Genomic DNA, 10,103 nt, shown 5'->3' on the forward strand with positions numbered 1-10,103 from the left:
TGGCTGCACCCAGCATGGGGAATTCCTGCAGCCCCTGTTGCTGCAGTCGCTTGCCTCCGCACCGGCTCTTCAGCTCCTTGCCAGTGCTGGATGCCTCCGTGACCATGATCCCCCACAGCTTCTCGTGCTCCTGGAGTTCCTGTTCCTGCACTCTCGGGGCTTGGTTTCATCTTCGCTGGGCAGCGTCTCTTCCTGACATTACCTGGCCCCAGCTGTAGATGGGTGCGGCTGATTAACCACACGGGCGTCTCTTTGGCATGCTACCTCATTCCTCCAGTGTCCTGTAAGAGGTAAGCTTTTGGTTTAGTTTTGTTTGTTTTGGGGTTTTTTTGCTCGTCCCGGGTTTCTCTGCAAGCGCGGTTTCCCACTTGCCCGTTCTCACGTCCCTGGGACAGTGGCCACCAGATCACCCCTGAGCCTGCACTTTTTCCAGGCTGAAGAGTCACATGGCTCTCAGCTTCTCATTGTAAGGTCTGTTTCTCTGACCTCTGATCATAGGCGTGGCTCCTTTGCGCGCTCTCAAGCTTCTTCACATCCTTTTTGAATTGTGGAGCCCAAAACTGGATGTAGTACTCCAGCTGCGGCCTCACCAAGGCTGAGTACAGCAGGAGGATGACTTCCTGGGACTTGCTTGAGAAGCATCTGTGGATGCAGGCCAGCATTTTGCTTGCTTCTACTAGCTACAGCATCACATTGAAGGCTCATGTTCATCTTGTGGTCAATATAGTCCCTTTTGTCCGTAGTGCTAGCCAGCATAGCACTGCTAAGCCTATAAGCATGCTGCAGGTTTTTCTTCTCAAGGTGGGGAATCTTGCATTTTTCACTGTTAAACACTATCAGGTTCTCGTCCGCCCATTTCCTGAGCCTGTCACAGTCGGCCTGGGTCACCCTTCTGTCCTCGGGTGTGGACACTTTTTTTTTTTTTTTTACCCCCGAGTTTTTGGTATAGTCTGAACTTGGCCACTCTGCTTCTGACACCAATGTCCACATCATTAATGAAGATTGAATAATATAGGCCCAAGGACAGAGCCTTGAGGGACCTCATTAGTCACAGCACACCACAACAATTGACTTCCATCAATTACCACCCTCTGGGTCTGACCACACAGCCAATTCCCCAGCCAGTGGATTGTGGTGAGGCTGAGGCTGCAGTTGACCAGTTTTGGTAAGAGATGATCATGGGATACCACATCAAAGGCTTTTTTTAAAGTCAAGATATGACATCAATCTCTTTTCCCTTGTCCAGGTGATCAGTCACCTGGTCATAAAAGGAAATAAGATTGGTCAAGCAAGACCTATCCACAACAAACACATGCTGGCTATCCCTCAGGATGTTGCCATCAGCCAGTCTGTTAAGAATGGCCTCTTAAAAAAGATTAATCGAAGACCTTCCCCAGGATAGAGGTCAGACTGATGGGCCTGTAGTTTGCCAGATCCACTTTCCTCCCTTCTTGAAGATAGGCACCACATTGGCCGCCTTCCAGTCTTCGGGCACTTCACCAGAGCACCAGGAGTTCTCGAAGATCTGTGCCAGGGGCTGAGCTATGATGCTAGCCAGCTCCTTGAGTACCCTAGGGTGTAAATTGTCAGGGCTGGCTGACTTGGTGTCCAGCCTCTCAAGGTGTTCCTTCATGAGGTCAGCATTGATGGAGGGTAAGGAATCTCGCTCATCCAGGCCTTCCCATCCTGTAATGGGCAGGGGTGTCCCTTGGGACTGGTGAAAAACCGCTGCAAAGTACCCATTTAGCAAGTTGGCTTTTTCCTGGGCATTGGTTGTCAGTTGTCCCGATTGGTTTAGCAGAGGTCCAATGTTGCCCTTGCTCTTCCTCCGGCTCCCCACGCATCTAAAAAAGGACTTTTTATTGTCCTTGATACTTGTAGCTAGTTGGAGTTCCATCGCAGCCTAGGGTTTCCGGGTTCGCTCCCTGCAGGTCTGGACCTGTGCAGAGTATTCTTCCTTGGAGGTGGATCCAGTCCTTCTGTAAGTCTTTCTTTTTAGACACAGGAGGTCCGCTAGTTCCCTGGAGAGACAAGGGGGCTGCTGTGCCCTTTTGCTGCCTTTCCTCCAAGATGGAATAGACTTTGCTTGTGCATCCAGGATTGCTTCCTTGAGGAGCAACCACTCGTCCTGAACTCCCCTCCCCTTTGGGTTGTGGTCCTTTAGGGCCTCACTGACGAGCCTCCTGAGCTTGTCAAAGTCGGCTTTCCTGAAGTCAAGGACTTATGTATTGCTGATTGACTTGCTAGCTTTACGAAGGATGGTGAAGGTGATCAGCTTATGGTCACTGTCACCCAGCTTCCCTTCGATCGTTAGGTCACTGATTTAGGTCGTCCCCCATTACCAGAACCTGGCAAAGCACCGCTTTTACCTCTCGTTGCCTCTTAGACTTCTTGCATCAGAGCTCATCCATGCATGAAAGAGAGCTTTGCGATCCCTTGGATTTGTCCGAGTGCTTTTCCCACGAAATGTCAGGGTAGTTGAAGTCTCCCATGACGGTCATGCACCAGGAGTGTGCGGCCTCAGCCAGTTCCCTGGCGAACTTCTGGTCAAGCTCCTTGATCCTGGGTAGGAGGTCTGTAATAGACTCCCGCCATTGTGTCCCTTATGCCGATTTTAAAATCCCCATGGATTTTAACCCAGCGGGTCTCCAGTCGTCCACCCTGGGCGCCAGTGTTGGCTTGCAGGGACGCATAGCTTTCCTTGACAGAGCTACACCTCCGCCCCTTTTTGTCCATTCAATCTCTCCTGTACAGGGTAGAGCCGTTTATACCTGTGGTCCAGTCATGGGTGGAGTCCCACCAGGTCTCCATTATCCCTATGACATGGTAATTATTTGTGTTAAGCAAGAGGCCAAGCTTCTCCTGTTTTATTCCCCAAGCTCCTGGCACTTGTGTACAGGCACGCAAGTGTCCATTCGGGGGCCCTTGTCTTGCTTACAGATCATTCCAGGGCTGGGGCAGGAGTGGGTTCCCTTAAGTGCCTTGGCCTGCTGGCTTTGCAAGGGTTGCTCAGTGGGCCAGCAGTGGTGGTAGCCCCCTCATCCCCAGTTTAAGGCTTGGTGGAGCAGACCAGCCAGTCTGGCTAAAAAGAGCCTCCTCCCCAATGGAGAGAGGTGGAGGCTGTCCCTTCCCAGCAGCTCGCTGCCCCTCTCGCCAAAGAGCAGGCTGTGGTTGTGGAAGCCAAAGCCTTCCTGATGACACCAGTGTTGCAGTCTTTGGTTCGCTACCTCGATCCTCCTCTCCCTCCTCAGCCCACAGCCTGAAACTGGGAGGGTTAAGGAAAACACTACCTGCGCCCAAATCCCTGTAGCGCTGCATGACCTGGCTGGGATTGCACTGAGCAGTGTCATTTGTGCCCATGTGGATAAGGAGCATAGGATAGTAGTCAGGGGGGCCAGAGGAGCTCGGGGATCTTCTCCGCAATGTCTCAGATTTGGGCTTCCGGGAAGCAGCAGACTTCCTGGGCTAAGGGTTCGGGGTGATAGATTGCCCCCTCAGTCCTTCTCAGGATGGAGTCTCCCACGGCAAACACTTTTCTTGCGTTTTGTCTAGGGGAGCACAGGGGCGGTAGCTGCAGTTAAGCCTGTGTTGCCTGCAGGAGCTGGCAGGCTCTGCTGGGGCTGCAAGAGGTTCATACCTGTCACAAAGCTCTATCGGGGCAGGGACCTTGGTGTGGTAGGACTTGGGGCCCTTGACCACCTTGGTCCAACCCCTGGGCTGGACAGAATGGGAGGTCCCAAGTCCTCCCTTGTCCTGGAAAGTGACTGGTCTACCCTCCACCTCCAGGGGAGAGACTCCTATTGCCAGGCCCATCTCCTGCTCACCATCCCTGATGGCACGCAATCTCTGTACTGTGGCCTGGAGCTCTTCCAGCTGGCATGCCAGAGAACCCAAAAGGAAGCAGACTTCACAAGGGGAGGTGGCCATGCTCCCAGAGTCTGAAATGTCAGGCAGCCCCTGCAGCCAAGAGCCAGAAGCTCTGTCTGTGTGGAGCCTGGAACCATGGGCTCCATCTGGGTGGAGGCCTCTGAGGTGCCAGAGAGGGAGGCTGCAGACCCTGAGGAGACCCTTGGGTTGTAGCACATGCCCATCTGCATGATGCCACAGCTAGGCTGGCTGTGGCTGGGACTGCCTACCCTAGGGAGCTCGCAGGCAGGGCCTCGAGCCTTCCTGCTCACCCTCCTGCGCTAACTCATGCGCTGGGCCCAGAATCGCGCCTGTTTGCACAGCCTGTTCACGAGGCTCTGGTCGCGCAGCTCCCTGAGGGGCTGGGCAAAGTAGGAGCCGGGGTGGGGCATGACCCTCCTCAGGTCCACTCAGTTGCTGCCCAGCTGGCATCTCCCTCCCACCACAGGCCTCTGCTTACCTGTGGGCAGGCTGGGGCTTGTCAGGGGCCCCGGGGGTCCCTCAGCTTACGGGGGTGCAGTGGGCTTTCACCTGTGCGTCTCGCTCTGGAGCCACGACCCGAATTCGGCTTCTGCTGTTGCCGGGCCCTTTTTAAACTACGCGCATGTGCAGAAGGGCTGGCTGGTGCTGCGCTGCTCTTGGCGGGCTAAGTGGGGGTCCTTGCCCCCCTTCTTCCCCCCCCCTCAACCTGGCTTGCATGCCAGCAGCCTGGTCATGTGGCTCCGGGGGGGGCCTGACCCTCCCCTGCTTCACTCCAGCTTCTACCAGCTGGCTATGTCCCTCCCACCATGGGCCCCTGCTTACCTGTGGGCAGGCCAGGGCTCATCAGGGGTCCTGGAGTCTCTCCTGAGGGTCCCTGGGCTCATGGAGCCAGGACCCAACTATGTTCTTCTTATGCTGAACTCTTTGACTTGTGGAAGGAAAGACTAAAAAACAAAATCCAGTTTATACCTTCTGGGCACAACAAATTGGAAAAATCTTATAGAAGAAAACAAGACAATATAGGGTTAATAGAATAAATATTCAAGTATATGGGCTGTTAGCTGTGAAGCACATGCAAGTAAAATATTTTAAAGGTTTGAACTGAAGAGGACACTTTTAAAGGATATAATGTTGGTATTAGTTTTGCAATTGCAGGACAAATCAACTTGGTTGTGGAGCAATTTTGGGGTATGATTTATAAAATTTAAATCTATGAAAGTAATGAATAGGCCTTGAAGGCAGGATACATAAAACTAAAGAAATAAGGTTGCATTAGGGGCAACCTGCAAAAAGGGGAAGCTTGTAAGAAGAAGCTCAAGTGATTTGTTGTAAGGAAGAAAACTGTAGGAATACTACACAAGAAAATATGGAATGAAATGCTTCCCCAAAAAATTTACCATGGATGTTTGATGGACGTCTTTATACTTAGGTTAACTTTTTTCTTTATGGAAGAATCACAATACTGATGGTTTATCAAAGGTAAGTGGATCGAGAGTAGTCTAAGACTAATCATTCTTAAGTTATTGTGATATGGCTTATTTGCTGCATCTTTTCCCACTTTTTTTTCCCCCTCTATTTGTCCATTCTCTCTTGCTGACTTTCATAGTATCTGCTAGCTGTGTCCAGAGAAAAATGTCTTACAGATGGGTTGGATTTCTTGCTCCTGGTAGACATTTGTATACAAGGAATCCAAATGCAAGTAGTCTGTACTTGCAGAAATCATCATGGGACTGGTCTTTAGTAAATGTAATATTCACAATTATTTATGAGCTCTAGAAAATAGTTTGAAACCTTTTCATTGCACTTTTTTGTCAAATGGAGGAGGACTAGTAGGAAACCACTGGCTTAGTACACTTAGCCTGTCTACCTGATGACATGAAACAAGGGAATTCATAAAGTGATCCTAGTTTAAGTGGAAGCATATGAGATGGACTATAACTTGCAGCCAAACCTGCTATCCGGTGCTGGGTCTGGATGCTTGGAGAGGGAGGGGTTCTTGAAGCAGCTGACAGTTTATTTAGCAGAGTTTTCTAGAGAAGGAAGAGAAATGGAACTTCCTTTTTTTTTTCTTTCCCTGTTAAGGATTGGTACCCTTTAATCCTGGCAGTTTTCAAGTTGAGGACGGCCCCAAAGTGACTAAGGAGTTGTCTGGCAGAGGGATTTAAGGGAAGTCTCCTGGCCTGTAACTGGCAGGGGAAGCCTATCATCCTACTCTGCAACTAGGCTTTGTAGGGTATCGGTGGATGTACAGGCTTCCCTCTTTATGCAGGTTCTCTATATGCAAACTTGCTCTTATGTGATGAGCATATTTAGACCCATAATTTGTTATGTGAGGTAAATTCACTCTTATGCAATCAGCATAGATGTCTCTGTGCCCAAGCAGGTAAGTCTGTGGGGGGGATGGGGAAAGGGCTGTGGGCCCCACTCACCACAGCCCCAGTGGCCCCGGGAGCAGCCAGTGCTAGCTGCCTGCAGCTGCTAGGCTGCACCATGCTCTGCCTGTGTGTCTTTCCCCCACCTCTGTGTCTGGGCTCTGCTTGTCCGCACTCACCTCTGCTGCTGGACTGCACCGTGCCCTGGTGCAGGTAGCTAGTGTTGGTTGCTCCTGGGTCCGCTTCAGCATGGGCTGAGGTGACTGCGGACAAGTGGGTGGTGGGGGTGGAGTGATGGGGTTGAATGGCTTTGAACTGAAATTCTGGAGACTTTGCACTTTTCCAATTCATTCAAAAACAAATAGCAGCTATCAAACGTTGTTGAAGGCATTTGTTCTGATAAAGTTAACGAGTTGTGAATACCTTAAATAGTGTAAGAGTGAATCCAGTACATTTTTCTGGAATACAGACCTTTAACATAGGAGTCTTGAAAGTGAATCGTGAGTAGGACTTGTAATCTCTGGTCAGTATTTAGTGTAACTTTAATTAACTGCTAGCTCCAGAACATTTAGATAATAAAACGTCTCTACGTGCATTCAGATGAGCATGATTTTTTAAACTTTTATATGAAGGCAAGGGGGGGAAAAAAATAACTTTTCTAATTTAAGATCATCTCTTGACTTCCTAGATTTTTTTGCTCCCAGTCTGAAATTCAGTTTCAATTTTTTACTTATTTGCAAGTTTGAAAATTGATTCAAATTAGGACACTTATGCCTTGTTGTGGAATTTAATTTCACGCACAGATCTTGAAATTTATGGTCATCTTGGCTCAGAACTATTGTTCTGAGTCAGTGTAGTACAGTTTGCTGGTTGATTCTTTTAACTGGGGTCATATCCCTTGCATGCAATAGCTTTTTGTTCCAAACTTCTTCAGTTGGGAGTAATGCTAAACTAAATGCCTTCTAGGTTGATTTTAAAAATCAAATAAAAATGTACTTGGTTCCTCTTTTAAGGGATAAATATATCTCTGATCACATCTTGCATTTAACTGGTTCTTATTTTTATAGAAATGCTTTACTGTCACTTCAAGCACTGCTATCAACAAACAACTTTGACTTTTTCTTCATGTAGTCTTGTATGCCAGGGATGTGTTTTAGAGGAAAACTTAAATATGCTATTGCTCTCCTTGGGTTATAAAAGCTGCATGTGGGCTTTACCTTGGATTACTTCAAAAGCTAAACTGATTTATGACAGCTATTCAATTGGAATATTTCTAAATAACTCATTAGTTCTGACTGTAAAAACATAATTTAAATTCTGGTTAATCTGTCCTAATGTCAAAACTGTGGTTTAAAGATATGTTCCTATATATTACCCGGAATTATCTTTCATTGAAACAGTTGTCCGTAGAAATGGAAACACTCATGATACAAATTGCATTTTTTTTCTCAGCATGACAAGTTAAATAACGTTCCTCAATGACTTTACTGATTTTTTTTTTTTTTTTTTTTTTTCTCTTTCTTTTTTCCCCCGCCTCTTTCTTGCTGCCTTCATTTTAGCGTGAATGACCTCCTTTGTGGCAATTCCGGTTCAAGACTTTCATAGCCACTACTATCCTTCCCCAAACTTGAAAGCAATTACTCATGTTGATCTACTTGTCAGGCATTCTACAGGAGCAAAAATCATTGGATTAATAGAAATATTTACGTTCTTTGTGGTCTAGTTTTTAAGAAGAGGCTTGTGTACTTGTGCTGGACATAAGCCTTGGCATATAAATAAGAGGAAACTAGTGAAAAACCCATGGCTGCTTTAACTGTTAGTATTAGAATCAAACCTGGTACAAGACTACAACGGTACTGCAGAACCAATTCAATAGTTTTTGAAGTTTTAAACTCACTGCTAGAAATACTAATTGATTGTAAATACAAATTAGAATAGAATAATGAACAATTTATAGTAAAACATCTAGAACAATGACTTTATCAATAGGGTGCTGTGAGATCCTTTTGAGGGTACTGAGCAATAACAGCATGATTCACAAGGTGTAAATCCAGATGTTTCAAAAGAAACCATAGTGTCAAATCTTCCAACCTGTTGCCTTTTGAGGGTTTTCTTGTAACAAACTAATTACTCTGCTTTTCTGGGTGGGTCCCCATGTGCAGGGGTATGCAGCTGGTGCCACAAACTGCACCCAGGAAATGTGAAAACCTACCAGGAAATTCTAGCAGCAAAACAAAAACAAGAAATCCCCTCCCAGGGGAAAAAATTGGTGGCAGAGCACATGTCAGTACTGTGCGCTGCAACAAATGGAGAGCTGGCTGTGCAAACAAAGCTCTAGCTGCCATCCAGGCTCTGTGCTGCTAGATCTGTAAACCAGGTAATACTTCTGGAGCCAGCGCAGGTGCTGGTCCTAGCTTCCCCTACCCCTACCTAGGACAACTTGCTGTATCCCGAAGTACACATGCAGCGGCACAAATTCGTGCCTCTGCAAGCACACACCCCTGCATGTATAGAGCTACCATAGTGGGGGGGGGGAGTTTTTGAAAAGGTGTACCACTAAACTCAGAAGAACTTATAGAAGTGTGCCATAAGTCTCCAAAGGCTGAGAATTGCTCATCTACAGCTTCAAGCATTGGGACTTCAGTATGTGAAGTAGCACACACATACTTCTATCCTGAAGAGCCTGTGCATGCTTGAAACTAAATTGGAATGAATGGGGAATAGGGAGGAGTGCATTTGCAGAAGTCGAGTTAGATTTATAAACAAATGCGTCTGCAGAACCATTTAATAATAAAGGTGCACCAATATAAAAACAATTGACTGTATTGGAAATCAGCTTTTTTGCCTGGTGTGGCTGATAAATGCTGCATGTGCACAGCCGCAGCGCAGCACATAGATGGTGAGGAGCACAGGCTGGCAGCTTGGAGAGCTGTGTCCAGCTGGTAAGCCTGTTGTGCTGGATGTGCTGGAAGGGAAGGGGCATGGAGAAGGGGCGTCAAGGTCCCTGCGGTGAGGGAGGGAGTGGGGCTGGGGCAGGCACTACCCAGTTGGGTTAGGGTGTGGGACAGAGTTGTAGCTTGTCTGGGGGGGGGCGGCAGTGGCTCCTGCCGCTGCACACCCCAGGATGGTATGCGGAGTGTATGTGCCCCTGGATCTGGGCGGTGTGGTGCAGACTGGGGCTAGGGATCCTGGGGTGCAGGCAACAGTGGGAGCCACCCCACTTGCTCCTGGATGAGCTGTGGTTCTATGCTATGGCTGTGTCCGGGCTGGGTAGGTGCTGCCCAGCCCCACTCCCTGCCTTGCTGCTGCTGGGACCTCAATCTGCACCCCACCACACCCCTTCCTTTCCCCCACAACAGACTTACCAGCAAGACACTGCTCTTCAGGCTGCTGGGCTGCACATCAGAAATCCGATTGGTATTGGCTGATATGCCTCCTTAAATTGGCTATCTGTATTGGCCCAAAAAATCTCAGTGCAGCCGTACTTAATAAGGCTCTTGGGAAATGTTGTTCAGGTCTCTTCATGGAAGTAAACTGACATCCTGGTTTTTATGAAAGTAGTACTTTCACATTAGTGAAAGTGACTTAAAAAAAAAAAAAAAAAGACGACTTACAGTAATATTAGCATTTTTTAGGCAATAACTTGCTAAAAACTCTGGTACCTTTTTAATTTTGAATTTTAGAACAGAGAGGGAGAGGGAGATTTTTTTTTTTTTTAAAAAGACAAATCTCCCTCTCCCTCTCTGTTCTAAAATTCAAAATTAAAAAGGTACCAGAGTTTTTAGCAAGTTATTGCCTAAAAAATGCTAATATTACTGTAAGTCGTCTTTTTTTTTTTTTTTT

The 10,103-nt window shown here is 47.6% G+C and overlaps 1 protein-coding gene across 1 annotated transcript in view; it reads left to right on the forward strand.

Annotated features, from left to right (window-relative positions):
* MELK (maternal embryonic leucine zipper kinase) overlaps nucleotides 1–10,103 on the forward strand; it is a 43,331-nt gene that overhangs the window by 9,283 nt on the left and 23,945 nt on the right. The gene's annotated exons all lie outside the window — the stretch shown is intronic.

Source organism: Alligator sinensis, unplaced genomic scaffold (assembly GCF_000455745.1).
Source record: "Alligator sinensis unplaced genomic scaffold, ASM45574v1 scaffold434_1, whole genome shotgun sequence".
NCBI classification, from domain to species: Eukaryota; Metazoa; Chordata; order Crocodylia; family Alligatoridae; genus Alligator; species Alligator sinensis.